The 21,782-nt window shown below is 36.1% G+C and overlaps 1 protein-coding gene and 1 pseudogene across 1 annotated transcript in view; both read left to right on the top strand.

Moving 5' to 3' along the window:
• Positions 1-21,782, top strand: part of MACROD2 (mono-ADP ribosylhydrolase 2) — a 2,026,697-nt gene that overhangs the window by 746,659 nt on the left and 1,258,256 nt on the right. The gene's annotated exons all lie outside the window — the stretch shown is intronic.
• The window catches only part of LOC120367911 (small ribosomal subunit protein eS10-like), a 32,002-nt pseudogene continuing 22,651 nt past the window's right edge, over positions 12,432-21,782 (top strand).

The raw sequence follows: 21,782 nt of genomic DNA, 5'->3' as shown, positions 1-21,782 counted from the left end.
TAGAACTAAGGTCGTTTGACCCCTAGCCAAAATGACCTTGGAAAAGAAGACGAAAGTTGGAAAGTTCACATTTCCCAGTGTTAAAACTTACTACAACAATATAGTACTCAAAACAGCATGGTACTGGCATGACCGTAGGCAGATAGAGCACTGAAATAGAATTCAGCATCTAGAAATAAATCCATGCATCTATGGGCCACTGATTTTCAGTAGGCCTATCAAGATGATTACATGGATAAAGAATAATATCTTCAACAAATAGTACTGGGATAACTGAATATTCATATGTAAAAGGATGACACAGAACCCTTACCTCATACCATGTACAAAAAAATAGGAGTAAGTTTTCATGACTTAGAGTTGGCAATGGATTCTTATACACGACACCAACAAGCAATAAAAGAAGAAAAATTAATAGATAAATTAGACTTTATTAAAATAAAAAAGCTCTTCGTGCCTCAAAGGACACTGAAGAAAGTGAAAGGACAGCCCACTGAATGGGAGAAAATATTTACCTGTCATATCCAATGAGTCTATCTAGAATACATAAAGGAGACTTATAACTAAGCAACTGAGAGAGAAACAATGTAAGTAAAAATTAGGCAGTCAACCTGAAAAGACATTTCACTAAAGAAGGTATATAAATGGCCAAGAAATACCTGAAGAAGTATCTGCACTCTAAGTCTTTAGGGAAGTGCAAATGAAAACCATAGTGAAATACCTCTTCACACCCGTGAAAATGGCCAATAATGATAATTTAAAAAAAAAAAAAAGTAAAATGTGTTGGTGAGAATGTTGAAAAATTGAATGGACCTGCATATTTTGCTGGTGGAAGTATAAAGTGGCTGGCATGGTGACTCACGTTTGTAATCCCAGAGCTTTAGGAGGCTGAGGTGGGTGGCTTGTTAGCCCAGGAGTTTGAGACCTGCCTGAGCAATGTGGCAAAACCCTGTCTCTATTTTAAAAAATAAAAAATTAGCTGGACATGATTATGGCACATGCCTGTAGTCTCAGCTACTTGGGAGGCTGAGGTGGAAGGGTCACCTGAGCCCAGGAGGTAGTTGTTGCAGTGAGCCGAGAGTGCACCACTGCACTCCAGCTTGGGTGACAGAGCCAGATCCTATCTCAGAATGAATAAATGAATGAATGAATAAATAAATAAAGTGATGCAGCCACTGTGGAAAAGTTTGCTGATTCTTCAATACATTAAATATAGAATTGCCATATGGTCCAGCAATTCTACTCCTAGAAACAGATGCCAAAGAACTGAAAACAGGTGTTCAAACAAAAACTTGTACACAAGTGCCTATAGCAGCAATATTCACAGTAACCAAAAGGTAGAAACAAGCCCATATATCCATCATTTGATGAATGGATAAAGGAAATGTCTCATATACATACATATATATATAATAAAAAATATATATAATGGAATATTATTTAGCCATAACAAGAAATGAAGCACTAACACATGCAACAATGTGGGTGAACCTCAGAAACACTATGCTAAGTGAAAAAAATCCAGACACAGAGACCACAAATTGTGTTACTCCATTTATATAAAATATGCCAAATAGGAAAATCCGTAGAGACGTAAAGTAAATTAGTGGTTGCCAGAGGGAGATGGGAGTGGAGAGTGGCTGCTTAATGGGTATGGGGTTTCCTTTTGGGGTGATGAAAATGTGGAACTAGACAGTGGTGACTGCTGTACAACATTGTGAAAAGTTACCGAATGTCACTGAATTGTATACTTTAAAATGGCAAAGTTTAAATACTAAAAAATTAAAAATAAATGAAATGTTTTTTCAAATACATTGTAAGTAAGCAAACCAAACATCCCTCATGTATTTACATGAAATATCTCCACAACAGTGATAACATTAATACTAGTTATAATCATAGATAATAATAGTATACACAAGGTGCTATTCTAAGAGTTTTGCATGGATTTGCCCATTTAATCATCATGACAACTTTATGAAATACCCTTCCTATTTTTATTTTAATATGAGGAAACCAAGGCACAGAAAGTTTATGACTTACATAACATAACATACATGGTTAATAAGAGATTTGGTTCTAATTGGTCAAAGCCAAAGCTCTTAGCGAGTACATTTAGCAGCAAAAATGGAAACAAATAGATACTTCTTGGGCCTGATTTTTTTTATTAAAAGATGTTAAGAAAATTACACAACAGAATCTGTATCACTGTTTTCTTTTTTTAAAATAACTTTTTTTTTTTTTGGTATCTACTTTAAGTTCTGGGATATATGTGCAGAATGTGCAGGTTTGTTACATAAGTATACACGTGCCGTGGTGGTTTGCTGCACTGATCGACCCATCATCTACATTAGGCATTTCTCCTAATACTTCCCTCCCCTTGCCCCCCACCACACAACAGGCCCCAGTTTGTGATGTTTCCCTCCCTGTGTCCATGTGTTCTCATTATTTGACTCCCACTTAAGAGTGAGAACATGCAGTGTTTGGTTTTCTGTTCCTGTGTTAATTTGCTGAGAATGATGGTTTCCAGCTTCATCCATGTTCTGACAAAATACTATACATATCTGCATAGTATTCCGTGGTGTATATGTGCCACATTTTCTTTATCCAGTCTATCACTGGGGGGCATTTGGGTTGGTTCCAAGCCTTTGCTGTTGTGAATAGTGCTGCAATAAACATATGTGTGCATGTGTCTTTATAGTAGAATGATTTATAATTCTTTGAGTATATACCCAGTAGTGGGATTGCTGGGTCAAATGATATTTCTAGTTCTAGATCCTTGAGAAAGCACCACATTGTCTTCTGTAATGGTTGAAGTAATTCACACTCCCAACAACAGTGGAAAAGCATTTCTATTTCTCCACATCCTCTCCAGCATCTGATGTTTCCTGACTTTTTAATGATTGCCATTCTAACTGGCCTGACATGATATCTCATTGTGGTTTTGATTTGCATTTCTCTGATGACGAATGATAATGAGCTTTACTTTTTTTCATATGTTTGTTGGCTGCATAAATGTCTTCTTTTGAGAAGTGTCTGTTCATATCCTTCACCCAGTTTTTTATGGGTTGGTTGGTTGGTTTGTTTTCTTGTAAATTTGTTTAAGTTCTTTGCGGATTCTCGATATTAGCCCTTTGTCAGATGGATAGTTCGTTTTCTATAGCTAGAAAAAAGTTTCTTTGGAAGAACTGAAGGCTGGTCTATGCCAGATGTTAATAAAATAGCAATACATGCTAGAAGTTAGTTGTTTATTATGCCTTCACTCTACACACTCCGGGTTGGTTTACATTCACCTCTGGTAATAGTTGCTATATACCTGTTTCAGAGATTTACAAACTATTTTCATTTTCTCAACATTTTCTTTCTATTGGTGTTGCTTTTTCATCTCTTGAAATAAGATTGAAATCTAAGGATGAAAGTGGTTGGTTTTGGGAATTTTTAGAAAAGTATTTTAAAAGCCAGTTTCCTGAAAGCTGTTTAGGCAAACATTTATAAAAGGCAAAATATAATTAACACAGAATTATTGAAAAAAATGTTATCCAAGGTGAAAGATGTCTAAAACCTGAATAAAGAGTATTAAAACACTCCTTCTGATCATAAAGAACAACTTTGGTGATATAAAAAAGCTATTTGTATTTGGTAATGGCCTTAAACTTTAAGGGGGTCTAATCAATTCTTTTTAAAGCCAGCACCTTCAATGCCTCCTACTCTATCTAAAACCAAAAAAGGTAAAATGAAAATTCATCTCACCCGCTAGTCTCCAGCCTCTTCCCCTCCTTTATTTTTTCCCTCATTGAAATGTAAGTAGGTGAGGGCTGGAACTGATTGTGCTCTGTCAGTGCCTGGAACAGTACTTGGCAAACGTGGATGCTTGACCCATTTTGAATAAACAAATGCATCCATGCATGAATAAATGAATTTACTAATTTCTTTGAGTCTATTATTTCTGCAAATTATATATTTATGTATATTTATATATTAATATATAATCTGTAGATTATATATATACTTTACATAAAATATCCACTCAAGCAATTTCCAAATAATTTTAAACATCACAAATGACATTAAAAGGGAAATAATGATGTAAAAATAAAATTCACAAATAACCTTAATATAGAGTACACTATTGGAAAACAAAAGGGAAAATACTAATACTTTAATCAAAATGTGAGAAAAAAATAGAAATAAATTTTTGCTAAGCATAGTTAGTAAATATTTGAAAAGTTCCATATCACTAATAAAAATACATAAGTGGAATTTATAGGAGATGCCATTTTCTTACAATATTTGTAAAACCTTTAAATCATAATGTTCAATTCCATAGAGGAATGATGAAGTAGATATATCAAGCGAAATATATACCATCGTATGTTGATGACTGTTTGGACTTTAAACTGGTATAACATTTGGAGGAAATAATTTAGCAGTATGAATCAGTAGTCTCAAAAATATTTTTACTCTTGCTCTCATAATTTTGCTTCCAGAAATCTAGTATGATAAATTATACAAACATACAATGGAATACTATGCAACTATAAATAAAAGAATTAAAAACCTCTTTAAGTACAGATAGGGAAATAACTGTATATAAGTGGAAAAAGCAAAGTATGTATGATGTATATTGTACACTATCCTATGTGGCAAAAAAGAACAGGATAATTACCATTACTGCTATTAACATATATAATCTTTTATAATTTACCTGTGAGTATATAGGTGAATATGTACTCAAAGGTACATATTGAATAGGTGAATATGAACATATTCTACCCCACAGGTAACCTATATACTCAAAGGTAAATTATAAAAGATTATATATGTTAATGACAACATTACCTGTGGGATAGATGAGGTAGAAGTGGATAAAGAAGACCATGGATGGGCACAGGATTTTTCACTGTCTACTCTTTGTTTATATAAAAACAACTTATAAGATAAACAAATGTTTTATCTACTCAAAAATTAAATATCAGAAAACTTTTAATAGAAAAAAGTGGGATTGGTAGAAATACATGTTTTCAGGTTGAAGGAAAGAAAAATATATACATGCTTTTGTTTGTGGGATGTTGTCATAATTATGTTTGGGTTAACAGAAAGTTAGGATGTATACAAATAGTTATTGGCCGCTAGCTATATACATTGCGATGTTTTTCACATTGACTAAATATTGGAAGCATCCCAAATATGGTGACATATTCACATAATAAAAGACCATTGCAGTTAAAATGATGTTGTAAAAAATTATGTAAAATGATATTAAATATATGGAAATGTATTCATGGTATATTAAGGTAGGGCATGGATGGGGAAGCAAGTGAGATGATTGTATGTAAAGTAGGAATCCATATTTATTAAGTAAAAATTTGCAAAGCATGCATACAAACTTATATGTACATGTAGAGAAAGAACTAGAAGGATAGTCACCAATTTGTGGTAGTGCTTTTCTCAGGGTAGGGGGATGATAAGTATGTTTTTTTATTATCTTTATTCTTTAAAGTTCTTCAAATAAATATGAAACAAAAACCAAAATTCCTCCATTTAGGAATGGTTTAGAACGGACTATTTATTATATTAAGCATTTTGAGTATAGTCTCTTAAACTTGTTAAAACCACACAAGGTAGGTCTTATGAACCATTTTACAGATAGAAAATCTGAGGATCAGAGAGACTGAGTAATTTACTCAACACTGCACAACTAGAGTAAGATGCAAAACGGAAACTCTGGCCTGTCTGCCTCCGGTGCTATTTCTCTGTCACCCTACTAAATAATTCAACAGAAAACATTGCTTGCAATTGGAAAACATTCTTCCTACTAGTTTTCTTTTTAAGTGGCTAATCTTTGCCTTGCTTATCAGAACTTGCATTTTTGTGGGGTGTGCTAAAATGCTCAAGCATTCCCTGATAGTGATTTAAAATTAAACTATCTTGCATATGTGAATTATTTCATGTTTTTTTTTTTACAGTAGATAAAATATGCTAATTTGTGTAAATGGTCTTCTGGGTACAGATGCTTACACTGAAAGCAAGCTTATCTTAAAAGCTGCTTGTCTTTCATTTGAGGCTTCTTTTATATGCATAGTTTATTTTTCTAATGCTGTCTCAATATAGGAATAATATTAAGGAGGCATCTGTGGCTAAATGAAAGAAAAAGAAAGACCAGGTCTCTTGGCATTGGTAAATATTAATGCACTCATAGAAAATCTTGTTACTGAAGTGGGCCCTCTTTTGAGAGTTTTCTGCCATTGTGCCCCTTTGTGGGCACTTCTCCTTTGCTGGGGATTAGCATACCGGGTTGTGTGTGCTGTTGTGAGTTCTGCTTCAGCTCCTTTGTGTGTGCTGACAGAAGGCTCACCTTGGTTTATTATCAGAAGAGTCTAGGCATCTTAATAATATATTGGATTTATGTGAGAAAAAAGCAAATCATTCAGAAGTAATTAATCTGACTTATTCATTTAAAAGCTTTGCCACAAAATGAACAGTGTTCATTTTGGTCATTTATATATTGTCATCATTAACAAAGTAAAGTCCAATTTTTATTAATTTTCAAGTGAGGAGAAGTTCAGAATTTGAATTATTTGTATCACTATTCACACATATGTGTGTAAAATTATTACAGCACATATATAACTTGATTTAAGCACTCTGTTTTACTTTAGACCATGTATCATGTTCACTTGCCTACGTATTTCTAAAAATCATTTTTACTCCATAAGCAGTAATATTTTTTAATTGTGTTAAGAACTCAGAGAAGGTAATGTTGGAGCTATTATTACCACATTGGTCAGCCTCTAAAAACAATGTTATGAGGTTGGTGTTAGATATAAATCGTGAATGATGATTAAGTTTATTTACTGATTTAATTCAACCGTATGCAATCCTAAAATGTGAGAATACGTGTATTTAACTCATTAGGTAATTTCATTAGGTATATTTTCCAATATCATTCTACTATGTACAATTCTGACATCAAGTAAGAAGAAAAAAGGAAATTCCACTATTGAAAGAATATAGGAATGATCAAAATTACTTAAGTTTTGAAAAATTAAGTTTTCCATACGTAGTTTAAATTTTCCATTAGTCCAATGGGTTGTATGATGCTTACAAGGGAGTTATTTGGCAAGGAAACATTTTCTTTTTAAGAATGCATTATGAGTGTAGTCACAAGGTGTCATAAATTCACACCCAGTTTTTAAAAATGAGCCTATTGAATTAAAAAAATCAGAAAAACTAAAGCAGTTGTTTGAAAACATTTTTTAGGCAAGAAACAAATACATTAAGCACTTTCAAGAGTTATTACTGTCATTGTACATGTCTTCATCTACTTTCATAGAATTTCAATATGCCAAACATTTTTACTGTCATGAGAGAGAAAAATGATAGTTCAAGAATATAACAAGAGTATTTGGAAACACAGATAGAAGTGTCATTAGCTCACTATTAAGTCTGTACTGAAAAACTTTCCTTAAATTATGTGCTCAATAATTTGAATAAAGGATTTAAGTCCTTTTGCAAAAACTGTTTCAGGAAGAAATTTTATAAGAATTTTTGTCAGAGCCAGTTTTGAGCTGAAGTCGTTGCTGGGTAATATCCAGTTGTTTATAAATGGAATGTGAATCCCCAGAAAAACCACTTCAACAGTTTGAGAAAGGAGACAATTTCTGAAAATGCTTTTCTAATCTGAGAAGCAGAGCTGACTATTGAGGAAAGTTTTAATAATTTCAAAAACTGTAGGAATATGGAGTCATGGTTACATATAGCCATTTCTCCATAGTTATATTTGTGGTAAGTTAGAAAATAGATGTCTAATAAAGGTCTGGAAGTGCAAACAGGGTCAAATTTAGGTTTGATTATTACTAACAGTTTTGAGAAAGAGACAGAGAATAGTACTTAGTATAAATTATCATTATATTACTTCTAAGTATGTTCCTTTCAATTTAGCTATACTAGTAAAATTTTACTTTTTTTAGAAATAAGGGTTAAAATTATGATTGAAATCTGAAGCATAGACTCAATATATTGATTTCCTATGCTCAAGTTCCTAGCCCTGGACACTAATGCTAGGAAAAATATTGAAAAGCGAAAAAGAGCTCTCAAATATTAAATCTGTACCATATAGTTCAAAAGTAATATAAACTTTATTTTAAAAGCTTGACTGGTATTAAGAAAGCCTATAATAAAACTCAAATGTATTTTTTTAAACATAACTAATTTCTTCAATGCAATTCAATATGATTTCGATTTTTACTTAGACACAACTTTCCAGTAACATATTGTAGTAGTAAGAATGCTGGTCCTTCCAAAATGTCCACACCCTAATCTCTGGAACCTGTGAATATTACCTTTCAGAGCCAGAGGGATGTTACATAACTGTGATTAAAGTTAAGGACCTTGAGATGGGGAGATTATCCTAGATTATCTGGGTCACCCCAATCTAATGATCTGAGTCCTTAAAGCAGAGAACCTTGCTGTGATTTAATCAGATAAAGATGTGACTGAAAAAAAGACACAGAGAGGTATAACAGTGCTGGCTTTGAAGACGAAGGAGGAAGCGGATTGTGGGCAGACTCTAGTAACTAGAAAAGACAAGAAAATGGATTCTTCCCAAATGGTCCAGTCAACACTTAGTCCATTGAGACCTGTGTTGGACTTATATCATACACAACACTGAAATCATAAATTAGTATAGTTTAAGCTACTAAATTTGTGTTAATCTGTTACAGCAACAATAGAAAATTAATATATACTGTAGTAGGTTGAATAATGTCCTTCTATATATGTCCACATCCTAATCCCCAGAACCTATGAATATTTCCTTATATGGCAAAAGGCACTTAGCAGATATGATTAAGGACTTTGAGATGGGGAGATTATCCTGAATTGTCTAGGTAGAACTGGATGTAGTCTTAACAGTCTTTAAAAGACAGTTAAAGGGATTGTCTGAGTCAGAGGAGAAGGTGATGCGCTGTTAGAAGCAGAGACTGTACTTTGAAGATGCAAGAAGGGCCCACAAGTGAAGAAAAATAGGCAGACACCAGAAGCTGAAAAAGTCAAGGAATTAGATGCTCCCTTCAGAGCCTCCAGAAAAAAATCGTCTTGACAACACCTCAACTTCAGATGAGTGAAACAGATCTTGGACTTCTGACCTCCGGAACAATAAGGTAATATATTTGTGTTGCTTTAAGTGATTAAGTTTGTTGAACTTTTTTTATAGCAGCCAGGATACACTAATACAGAGATATTTGTGATATAAAGTGAAGCATATATGCAAGATGCTGCATGGGCATAGGGTAGATTTTTGATTCTCTGAATAGAACTTTTACTGGTAAGATCATAGAAACTGTGTTTTCAGGTAAAACCCAGTTTACTTCTTTAATTTTTTTTTAATCGACAGGTAAAATTGTATGTATTTACCATGTATAATGCATTGTTTGGAAGTATAGGTACCTTGTGGAATGACTAAATCTAGCTAATTAACATATGTATTATCTCACAGAGTTCTCATGTTTGTAGTGAGAAAGCTTTACATACACTCTCTTAGCTTTTTTTTTTCCCCCAGATATTTCCGTCTGTGTTGAGTGAATTTAATTTTAAAAACTTAAAATGTAGTAGCTTGTTAGAAAATGACAGTTATAGTTCACATCTTTCTTTTCACACATTGAGGAGGCCCCTCCCATATCAGCTTTGGATTAGACCACATAACTTACTTTGGCTGATGGAACAGTGACATAAATGGCTCCAGCAAAGGCTTAAGAAGTGCTTTTGCATTCGACTTGCTCTTTCTTGTAGCTGAGACCCTTTTTCACTGTCCGAAGAAATCTGAGTTAGCCTTTTAGAGGATGAGATACCTTGTAGAGAGGTCCCAACTATGGGCCTTAACAAAAGAGTTTGCCGTCCTAGACCATCAAGACCCAGCCAAACTGGTAGAGAGTGGAAGAACTACTTACCCAACCCACAAAATCAGAAGTAAGAAATGTTTGTTTTTTTCATCCACTAAGTTTTGGGATGATTTGTTTCTCAGCAGTAGATAACTACTATAGTGCATTTCTTTTCACAGGCTGTAGGGTACATTTCAGATATGACTGTTCCTCCAGCGATCATAAGGAGGTAGCATTAGCTATCCTACATTAGGTTTCTTCTGAATCATTTGTTGCCTTTGATTTTCAGGAACCTGGGCTAGAAATTGGATCACGGACTTTCTGGGCATCCTGAAAGTACTGGAATTAGTACCTTGACTTGTACTTTTCAGAACCAATTTTTAAAATCTTTATCCTCCACAGTACATCCAACTAAAAAAATTAGGTTAGCAGTATTTTTGTAAAGTAGTTTACCCTTTGAATAGATTCTGAATGAAAAGGAGAATGCACTTCTTGGTAAATGTCTGTATTTTTATAGGCCTATATGAGTATGGTAGAAGTGGGGTTGTCTAAGCAGCCACCTGACATGTTTTGATTCTGCAGAATATCATGGCTGATGGGTGTCCTGCAGAAGCAGTGTTATGGCACTAAGAGCATACCTCAGAACATTTCCCTAGGTTTTTTTAACATGTTCAGAGGTGGATATTATAATGGTTAAAGCTATGACTGTGGATATAAACTTTTTTTTTTTTGAGACAGTTTCTCTCCTGCTACCCAGGCTGGAGTGCAATGGCGCGATCTCGGCTCACCGCAACCTCTGCCTCCTAGGTTCCAGCAATTCTCCTGCCTCAGCCTCCCGAGTAGCTGGGACTACAGGTGTGCGCCATCACGCCCAGCTAATTTTTTTGTATTTTTGGTAGAGACGGGGTTTCACCATGTTGACCAGGATGGTCAAGGCAGGTGGATCACAAGGTCAAGGGATATAGACTTTGAACCATCCAATTCTGGTTCCACTTTTTACTAAGCTATCTACTTCACTGAAGAGTGTGCCAGTTTCCTCATCTGTAAAAAGAGGTGCAATAATTGTACTCATTCATTAGGTTGTTATGAGGCTCTCATGAGTTAATGTAGAGCATTTGCAGGAGTTGCTGGCCTGTTGTAAGTGCTCAATAAATGCCTCTCATTGTGTGTACCAGGCAATTTTACCCCTGCCCAGGGTCCAACTTGCTGTAGCTATGCTAGTGTCCTATGTTGGAGAGGAGGTGCCACCTCATTAGGACCCTTTCGTCAGATGGTTGAAGTCAGCGCTTTGTAGAAAATAAACTAAAGACCCATTTAGTTTATTTTCTGATGAAAACTTACCAGAAAATTTCCTGAAAAACTAAAGAGTATGGAAGCAGTCCCACCTGGTCTCTCACAGAGCTGAATATTAATCTCTAGGGCTCTGAAGGAACAGTTTGAAGACACCTTAGCCAGATAACCTCTGGAGTCCCCCCGCCCTGCCCCAATCCTGCCCTCAAATTACCACATCATGACTACTCCTCTCCTATTAGGAAGGTGATACTTATTTCCATGGAAAATAACAAAGTTAACTGACTCCTTTGGGAATGGAAACAATAACAGTGTTCCCTTTACCATGAACTCAGTCAACTAAATAACCATTCAGGCCTCCCAGCTGCTTTCAGCTCTTCACTACCAGGAATTTCCCTTTACATCTTGACAGAGGAACTCCTACCGTTACCTTCTGCTGTGACCACTCATGTTTGCAGGCGAATATGTTTTCCTTCAGAGGAGCTGACCCAAAAGAATTTTAAATCAAAATGAGATTTAATATTATTTGTTATTAAAATAAATTTCTGGTGCCTGTTTTAAGGGTTTTTCTTGCCAAATACTTTGGTATAAAAGGAGAGAAAATAAGTAAATCTTATACTATCTAAGTTTAAAAATTTACGTTTTGTTACCATGATGTTTGTATTGGGAAAGGTGTGTTGTATGTCTGTGTCTATGTGTGTAGCCTGTAATGTGTAAGGATATTATAGAAACTGTATCACCCATATATTTCATTTTACTGCATTCATGCTTAGTTATTTGATAAATAACTATATCTCTTATGGCCTAATGTAAAATAATGAATCAGATTATCCCAGTGCTGAAACTAGTCAAGGCCTTTTGGGAATACTTTTCAAACCATTAACGTATTAATGTACTGCTACCTGTGTTTCCCAAAAGAGTTACTGTAGGTTTCAAAAAGAGTCTCATTTACTAGCTAATGGTATTTTTCCATAAGAATTACTTGGCTTTGTGGAATAGCCTTTCATCTCTCTGCTTTTGGGGTTAATTCAATTGAATTTCCACCAAACTACATTGTTTCATTCTAATTGCAGACAGTCCCTCATCTTACAAACAATTCTGTTCCAAAAACTCATTTGTTAGTTGGTTATTTGGAACTTACAGGTAAGTTTTCAATAGAAAAATAAAAGCTACAAATGTTGGGTGTGTTCCCAGAATAGCCCGCAGAAGCCAACTTAACCCATCATATGCCCAGACCTGATGCTGCTGTCCAACCAAACCGACATGAATAGCAGCACCTATAAAGGTAGCATGCTCTGCCAGCTCCATGCTGGGGGGCCCAGAGCTCATTCTTCTAAAGCAGCCTTGTCAGTAGGAGTGAGGACAATCCTGTCTTCATTCCTCCAACCTCAAAAGAGGCAAAGTGAGAACACAGCCCAGCCACAAACCAGCAACGGTGACTTTCGTTGTTTGTGCCAGGAGTTGGGGGTAGAATTACTCAGGGACAGGGGACTACGTAATAGAGCTTAAGCATAAAGATAGAGGCAGAGGAGAATGAAGAGTCACAATTGTTTGTGAGTTGTCAAGATGTAGTGAGATTAGAATGAAGAGTAGAAAGGTTGAAAACTGGGTGACTGGGTGAGTGAAGACCTGAAACTAGATTAGATTTAAAGGCTTCTGCAACCCTCTCTTCCCCTTTACAATTTCAGAGTCAGCTACAGATTCAAGTTCACCTAAGTAGGATTGCTTGATAAAGAGCAGGTATTTTACTCACTAGAAGACTTTATAAGAAATAGCTCATTTTTTTTTCTGTCATTCTTTTTGCCCCTGAGGCTCTTGCTGGGATGGAAGGAGGGAGGCCAAGGGAGAATCTCAGGAGAGTATGGGAAAGGATTAGGGAGGTGTGACAGAGGTCCTCAGGCAGAGACACAAAAAAGGATCTCAGTCTTGATGTGCCTCTGCTTCTGTCTCTGTTGTTATAATGGGAAGGGTCTGAGAGTCAAATGGAAGAGAAAGTGAACTCCTAGAAGAAGGGACGTTAATAGAGGGGCCTCTCTTGCCCGTCTACTAGGACAGTATCCACAGTTAATAAAGTCAGGCCACCGTGGTCTTTCTGGATTTAGCTTTTCTGACAGTTTCCTGAGAATTGTCTCAGGAGGAAAGGATGCAGTTTTCAAATGTTTCTTTGGAGGAAGGCTTATACCTTTCTAAGAAAACCATTATAATCTTAGAAATGAGTTTTTGTACCGTACCACCTATCATGATTCTCATAGTTGGATCCTTGGTGAAGCTTTCCTCCTCCTGTCTTGAGTGCTCTTCTCCACCCATTTCACCCAGTTAGTTCCTACACGCCCCTTAGCATACTCATGCCGTGTGCTCAAGCAAACCTTTCTTGAACGTGTTTCCCATTCAGTCTAGGCCAGACTCTGAGATAGGAACACCCTCACAGCATATTTTGCTGCTGCTTTTCATTATTGTGCTCCGTCACAATTTGAAATACTTAACTCATTGGGGAACTCCTTGTTAAATGGTTGTCCTACCCTTGAAGAAACCACCTCATCAAGACAGGGACTATGAATTAACCACTGTACCCAGTGCCTGGTTCAGTGCCTAACCAGTTCCAGTAGGTCTTTGTAAATATTTGTCATGATCTATCGAGAAGCAGAAATGTTGTATCTTAACATATCTTTGAAGGGAGGTCACCTTTAATGCATACCTTTGGCTATTAAGAACCTTAAGTAGGGCACAGAGAAGATGTAGAGAACTGTTACATAAAATAAATTGACTTAAACATAGCATTGCTTAGTATAAGGGTGGACTCTAGAAAGCCTTTATATCTCAAGAAATTTGCCTACTTCTATGTCAAAATTGTATTAGTGCCTATGAACTTTCCAAACGAGTTAATGCTGTTTGGAGTTGATCTGGCTTTATATATTCTAAAGTACAGCTTCCCTTGGCTTGCTGTATTGAGCAGATTATGATTCTTAGGTAGGAGGCAGGAATGGGCCTTAGGTGCAGTCAGCATCTCTGCCATCCATGCACCATGATGGTCTAGAGCAACTGAGACAAACAGATGCCTCCATAGAAACCACATGGGACACTATGGATCTTGGTATTGATTTCAGCTACTCACCCAAGTCATTAATTTATAGGAGTGTATGCCCTTCACAATGGAAATGTTTTTGCTAACAAATGTCTTATTATTTCATCTACTTGTCTTTTCCTCTTTGTGTTTTGTCTCATACAAATAATACTTAACATAGTGACATAAACACCACTAAAACACTTGAGTATTTTCTCAGGATTTGTTCGTTTTACCTGGAAAGAAATTGCCCTATAACCCACGCCATTTGAAAGTTAAAAATGCAACCATTTCTGCAACTTGTACATCATATAATATGTAATGAAAACGTGCCTGGCCTCCTACTCCCTTGCATTTGCCAACAGAATTTTAGTAAGTGCTGTCTGGGCTACACTCACACTTACATAGCTTGTATTTCCTAATCTACTAAAATGAAAGGGAAAAAGCAAGAAGGAAAGAAGAAAGGAAGGGAGGGAGGGAAGGAGGAAAGGAGGGAAGAAGAGACGAAGGTAGGCCTCTTTAGGTGCGTATCGCCAGGAGCTTACAGTGTATACTTTAGCTGTAGAAAATTAAAGAATACCCCCAAAATATAATATGTGAACAGTGGAGTACTATTGCATATTTCAGTCAAAACTAAAAACAATAATGTGTAACTAAATATGTAACTTAGAAAAAGTCAGTATAAATTTTAATCTAAATGGTCTGTTTGTTCCTTTCTCAAATAATGATTTCATTTTAGTAATATGAGAATATTTTGTTTTCTGTTCTATAGGCACACATAAATAGATTTTAAGCATTATTTGTGATGAGGCATAAACATGAATCTTCCAGTAGAAAGTGGTACCTTGGGTAAATTTTATTAGGGAAAGTAAGACATCTTTAATTTGAAAGCCCATGTTCATAACAGCATTATTTGCAATAGCCACGAGGTAGAAGCAGCCCAGATGTCCATTGATATATAAATGGATAAGCAAAATGTACTATGTATGTATAGTGGAATATTATTCAGCTTTACAAAGGAAGGAAATCCTGTCCTATGCTACAACATGGTTGAAACTTGAAAGTATTGTGCGAAGTAAAATAAGCCAGTCACAAAAACACAAATACTGATACAAGATTCCACTTACGTGAGATAGCAAAGTGATCAAATTCACGGAAACAGAAGGTAGAATGGTAATTACCAGGGGCTAGGAGGAGGGAGAGAAGCAGAGTTTTTAATGTATATATAGTTTCAGATCTGTGGGCTGAAAATGTTCTGGAGATCTGTTTACAAAAATGTGAGTACACTTAACACTTCCGAACTACATGCTTACAAATGCTTAAGATGGTAAATTTTATGTTGTGTTTTTAATCACAATTTTAAAAAGAAAAGAAACATTCATAAGAAACTTGAATATTCTGCTAGTTTTGGAAATTATCCATATTGTTAACCTCTTAATTTTGTATATCTACAAAAATCTAGATTTAGAATACAAAATTATTATGTGTATTTCATTATATAAGCTCATTTGAGATGTTAAAAAAAAACAAATGATTTGGAAACACTATAAAATTATAGATGGTTTGTATTCACTTTTTCAAAGTTGGTTAAAACAGTGTTGATGTTTATCTGAATATTAAGTCATATTTCATAAAAATGTTAATCTTCAATAATTTACATTTATTAAAATAATAGAGTAAAACATTTTATTTACTATCATCAAAAGTTGGAGTGTTCTAACTAATTATTTATTATTATTATTATTATTATTTTGAGACAGGATCTCACTTCGTCACCCAGGCTGGAGTGTAGTGGCATAGTCTGCTCCCTGCAACCTCTGCCTCCTGGTCTGAAGTGATCCTCCCACCTCAGCCTTCTGAGTAACTGACACTACAGGCGGGTGCACACCACCGTGCCCAAATAATTTTTGTATTTTTTGTAGAGTTGGGGTTTTGCCATGTTGCCCAGGCTAGTGTCAAACTCCTGGGCTCAAGTGATGTACTCACCTTGGCCTCCCAAAGTGCTGGGATTACAACTATGAGCCACCATGCCTGGCCCTAACCAATTATTTTAATTAATAGAAGTAATCAGAGTATAACAAAACACACCAAAACTGCCTATGTTATCTTTTTAAAATATGTTTTATAAATAACTAACAAATAATCTAGTCGGTGATAAATATGTCTGCTTTTACTTATGCCTCCTCATTTTAGTATTGTAATTTTTTAGCATTCTGTACTAGGCCCCATGTACAGTTGAAGTTTTCTTTTGTTTGTTTCCCCCATCAAGCTTTTAATGAAAGAATAGTAAGATCTTATATTACTATAGATCCCATAACATTTATGTAACTAAACAGGACATTCAGCGAAACTTTAACTGAACTTTACTTGTTTTGTCCTGGTGGAAATATGCCCAGCATGAATAACACCTGACACTGTTACCTGGGGAGAGCGCTCATGAACCTGGCCCTCCCTGGACTTCCTTACTGGCCTCCCAGCCCCACCCTTGACCTGTGTCATCATGAATGTGAACTCTCATTACACCTTACCTAATCTCTCAAATGGCACCTTTCAGATCTGCTCTTTTTATCTTAAGTATTCATTTTCTCCCTTTTAAAAAATCTTTCTGACGTGTTTACATGTTAAGACACACAGCACGTGCACACATGTAACTTCCCTTAAATCCATGTGTTTCCTCCACGACCTTGTCTCTTTTCTCCTTCCCATAGCAAAACTGATCTTTACCAGTTAGTGACTGACATCCTTAATCTAGCAGACAGGTTTTAGTCTCGTTTTCTATTGCCCAGATATTGTTGCGTAATCAACCATGTCGAACTTCAGGGGCAAACAGTCCTGAAGTTAAATTAAACACTACCTAGTTCTTGTACCTGTGAGTTCACTCCACCCTTGGGCTCTGCCCCACTCTCTCTCTTTCTTCTGGGACTCAGTAGTTAGACAGATAAGTCCTTCTCATGGGAAGAGCAGAAGCACAAGAGGGCAAGTGGAAATGCTCAGATCCTACATGCCGTCACTTTTTCCTTTTTTTTTTTTTTTTTTTTTGCTAAATCAAGTCATTTGAACAAAAGAAAATATACCCCGCCAATTTTTTTGGGTGAAACTGCAAAGTCACACAGTAAAGAATGTGGATGTATGGAGAGGGGAAGAATTGGGGCCAATTCTAGAAGAATCTGCTTCTTCCAGTTTTCTCAAGACCACATGCCTCTACTATATACCATATGTATCTTCTTTGCAGTGCTGATTGCAGTGAGGAATGTAATTTACCATAGTAATCTTACCTACCTCTGCAGTAGCAATGAGCACTATAGGCCTTTGCCTTCTTTAGGAAATACCCTCTTCTTCCAGCTTTCATAACGAAACATTGTCTTGATTTTCCTCCCATCCATCTGGCCCCCTTTGTTCAGTTTCCTTTGCTAGTCCTGCTTCCTCAACCCTGATACCATCTTCTCATTTTTTTAAATTTTAATCTGTCCTTTCTACTTAGTGTCATCCATGACCCTGAAACTCATTGCCACCAAAATAAAGTTGAATCAGAAATGCTCACATTGTTCCCTTAGTTTCAAAGTCATATATTTAACTACCTATTTTATATTTCTTCCAAGATGTTTCAAAGATTCCTCAGATGCAATTTAAGCCTAAATTTAAATTTAAAACTTTTATAATTATCCCCTCTTTTACCCCAGACTTTTTCAGTGCTCCCTAACTCAGTGAATCCTACCACATACATTGAGTTACAGAAGCCAAAAAAATGTAAGAGTCATCCTCAACACTTCTCATTAAGCTTTATTGATTTTACTGCCTAAATAGCTCTGGAATGTATCTGCTTCTTTCTGTCCCTCTGATTTCTCCCTAGTCTAATCCACCATCCTCTCTCACCTGCAGCATTGTACTATCTTCTGAAGCTCATCCTTCTCCTGAAGCTCATTCCCATCTGATCTGTTCTCTGCATTGGAGCCGGAAAGATCTTATTGAAAAGCACATCTAATAATGTCTTCTTTTGAAAATTCTTCCAAGCCTTCCCATTGAATAGGTAGAGGTAAAATGCCTGACAGACCCATGTACATTTTTGTTCCTGTCTCATCCTATGTGATGTTTAGCTATATTAGTTTGCAGTTCCTCAAAAAGCGTATCATGAAACGTGGATTTTGTAGGGTACTTACTTGGAAGGTGAGGCCAGGAAGTAGGAGTGAGGAAACAAGGAGAATGCGGAAAAAACAGAACAAGCAAAAGCCACTGTAAGAGTGTATTGTTGAGTTTGCCTTTCTAGGAAATGGTGGTCTGATTTTACAGGACATCTGCAAAGTTTGCAGAATAGGACCCATAATTATATGCCTGAAGAATAGGCAGCTAGTTGCATATATCCACTGACTCCCTGTTGTTTGAGGGTTGTACTCACTTGTGTTTAGCTCCCCTGAATTTCAGAGCCAGACATGTGCACATCTTCCCTGTCTTTGCCTAGTTAATTCCTATTTATGTTTCTTTTCCCACCTCATTTCCGTGACATAAAATGCTGCCTCTAAGTGAATCAGGTTCTTCCAGTTTTCTCAAGACCACATGTCTCTACTATGCACCATACGTATCTTCTTTGCAGTGCTGATTGCAGTGGTGAGTTTGCATTTTTTTTTTTTTTTTTTTTTTTTTTTTGAGACGGAGTTTCGCTCTTGTTATCCAGGCTTGAGTGCAATGGCGCGATCTCAGCTCACCGCAACCTCCGCCTCCTGGGTTCAGGCAATTCTCCTGCCTCAGCCTCCTGAGTAGCTGGGATTACAGGCACGTGCCACCATGGCCAGCTAATGTTTTGTACTTTTAGTAGAGACGGGGTTTCACCATGTTGACCAGGATGGTCTCTATCTCTTGACCTCGTGATCCACCCGCCTCGGCCTCCCAAAGTTCTGGGATTACAGGCGTGAGCCACTGCGCCTGGCAAGTTTGCATTTTTAAATGATTATTTCATTAGGCTCTTTCTGCCCACTGGACTGCAAACTTGAGAAGACCAAGGTTCATGTCTGCTTTTGATTTTCATAGACTTACCAGCACCCGGCCTAGGACCTGGTACATAAAACATGTTCAGTATATTTTCAACAAATGTGTAAGTGTAGGTGTGTGTGTATTAATATGTGTGTGTATGCATGGATATTTATAAAGGGAAACTTTTTGAATTTGTAGGGCTTAAATAGGTTGCTATCAATATCTAACAAGGTTATAATTTTTAATTCAAATTTCATATTCTATTTTTACTTATTGCTTTCTTCTAGTGCTTATATAGTTGGATTATACCAGAGGCATCTGTTTAAAAAAAGTCATATGGAAAAAAATAACCCACAACTCTTGCTTTATATTATCTTGATCTGTCTGACAGCTTATAGTACTGGTGGCACTTTTCTGAACAAAGTTATCGCTATGGAGTTGCTTTAATAAAACAGAGATTTTGAGTTAAAGTGGATAATAGCAGACCCTAAAAGACAATCCTCTACAATCCCACCTTAATCAGTAGAAGCCACATTGGTTAGTGCTGAGCAATTTGAAGACTTAGGTACTTACAAATAGACATATATCCCCTAAAATATCATGTCCAAATTTTTGTTTCACAAACTGGGAACTGTGATTTAATAACAGGAAATATGTTGCAAAAATAAATGAGCGTTCAGTCCCTGGGGTTTTATACCGATATAAAGTAATAACCAAAATGGGAATGGAGAGGCAGATGGAAATCAACACAAATTATTTTTAATGAAGTAAAATACTTCCATAAAAGTAAGCTACCAATTGGAAGTTATCACTACTTAATAAATGCTTTTTCTATTTCTATTTACCATGTTACATGTCAGATGATCCAGCATCAGTTCAAAAAATAATATGGTACCGTTGGCAAATAGAGTGGTCATGTTAGAGATGGACATGGTCTCCACCTTCACCAAGATGGTTTTTACTACTTTATTTAAAAATTCAATTATTTCTCTGAAAACACCTATACAGATCCATCACGTCCTGAACGTTTTCTAATTTCTTGGAAGAGAAGCTGAAGTAGCATGCGTCTAATTCAGTCTCAGACCTCAGCTTCCAAGAGATGTTATTAACTGTGGTGAAAGGATTATTAAAATAGTAAATGGATTATGAGATAGTTGTATCTATGTCAGTTAGTGGTTTCTGTCAATTACTAGTTGCTTATATTCAGTTTCTCTCATTTAGGGAGTGTGGAGAGTAGGATATTAAACGTCTCATGGGCACACAGTGTTTTTTCCATCTGGCAGTTGCCTCAGTTATGCACAGGGCTATAAACTGAAAATGGCATGTAACCCTTTAATTGAAGACTCTGAAGTTCTAAAATAGTTTCCTCAAGAACACTCTGGCCCGTAGAATAAACATGGTGAAAAAGATTTTCTTTGGCTTATTGCATATTTGAAATCAGATAATATCTGTCATACCAGGATCTATAAGCTCTTGAATGTGAGACATTTTTAGGTAAAGTGGTGGTTTTTTAGAGAAATACCAAGGGGATAGTAGATTTCTGTGAACTTAAGTATCACAGTTTTTGTTATGCTGAATACCCAGCTTGAACAAATTTTCTATTTCTTGTTGTTTGTTGACAGATGTGCCATGAAGGTGTTTATAAGGTCCCATGACCCTAAAAATGGCTTACAATAAGCCAAAGCAATGTCAGCTTTGTCCCGAGAGGAACTTGGTTTACTTTTAATCAGCTGAAAGCAGCTGAGCAATCAAAGCACAGGTTCTGCATTGGTGGAAGTGACAACTCTAGTTCAGAATCTTCCAATGTGTTATCCTTCTCACAGCATCTGCTTATTGTCTTCATTGCATTTGGCATAAGTTACGGTTTATAAAATTGTGTTGGATTTTCTCCTTAGGTTGTGAGCTTCATGACAGTAGGAACCTTATCTATCCTGATTATTAATAATATCCTGGGTACTAATAGTTTGATACATGGAAGGTTTTCACAATAATTATAATGATGAAATTTTAACTATAAATTAGAAGCTTGTTGAGCCCCTTCATGGTTAGTGACTGACCTGTCTTCCCCAATTTTGATTGAATGAAGCTTTAGACCACGTGCTCCTAGCTTTATGAAAACATTTCTAATAAATACAATGAGAACATAAAAGACATTATTTATATTCCGAATCTTGACAATGTTATACTGTTTTATAAGTGATAGGGTTTGGCTCTGTGTCCTCACCCAAATGTCACCTTGAATTGTAAGAATCCCCACGTGTCAAGGGTGGGACCAGGTGGAGATAATCATGGGGGCGGTTTCCCCCATACTGTTCTTGTGATAGTGAGTGAGTTCTCGTGAGATCTGATGGTCTTGTAAGGGGCCTTCTCATTCTTTTCTCTCCTGCCACCATGTGAAAAATGACATGTTTGCTTCCCTTTCCACCATGATTGTAAGTTTCTTGAGGCCTCCCCAGCCATGCAGAAGTCAATTAAACTTCTTTCCATTATAAATTACCCAGTCTTAGATATTTCTTCATATTAGCATGAGAATGGAATAATATAATAAGTTTATTGCAAAAGATGAAATTTTTAAATTAAATGTCTGA

The sequence above is a fragment of the Saimiri boliviensis genome, chromosome 9 (genome assembly GCF_048565385.1).
Source record: "Saimiri boliviensis isolate mSaiBol1 chromosome 9, mSaiBol1.pri, whole genome shotgun sequence".
In the NCBI taxonomy this organism is placed as follows: Eukaryota; Metazoa; Chordata; class Mammalia; order Primates; family Cebidae; genus Saimiri; species Saimiri boliviensis.
Note: the sequence above shows the minus strand (reverse complement) of the source record. Positions and strands in the feature narration are given on the sequence as shown.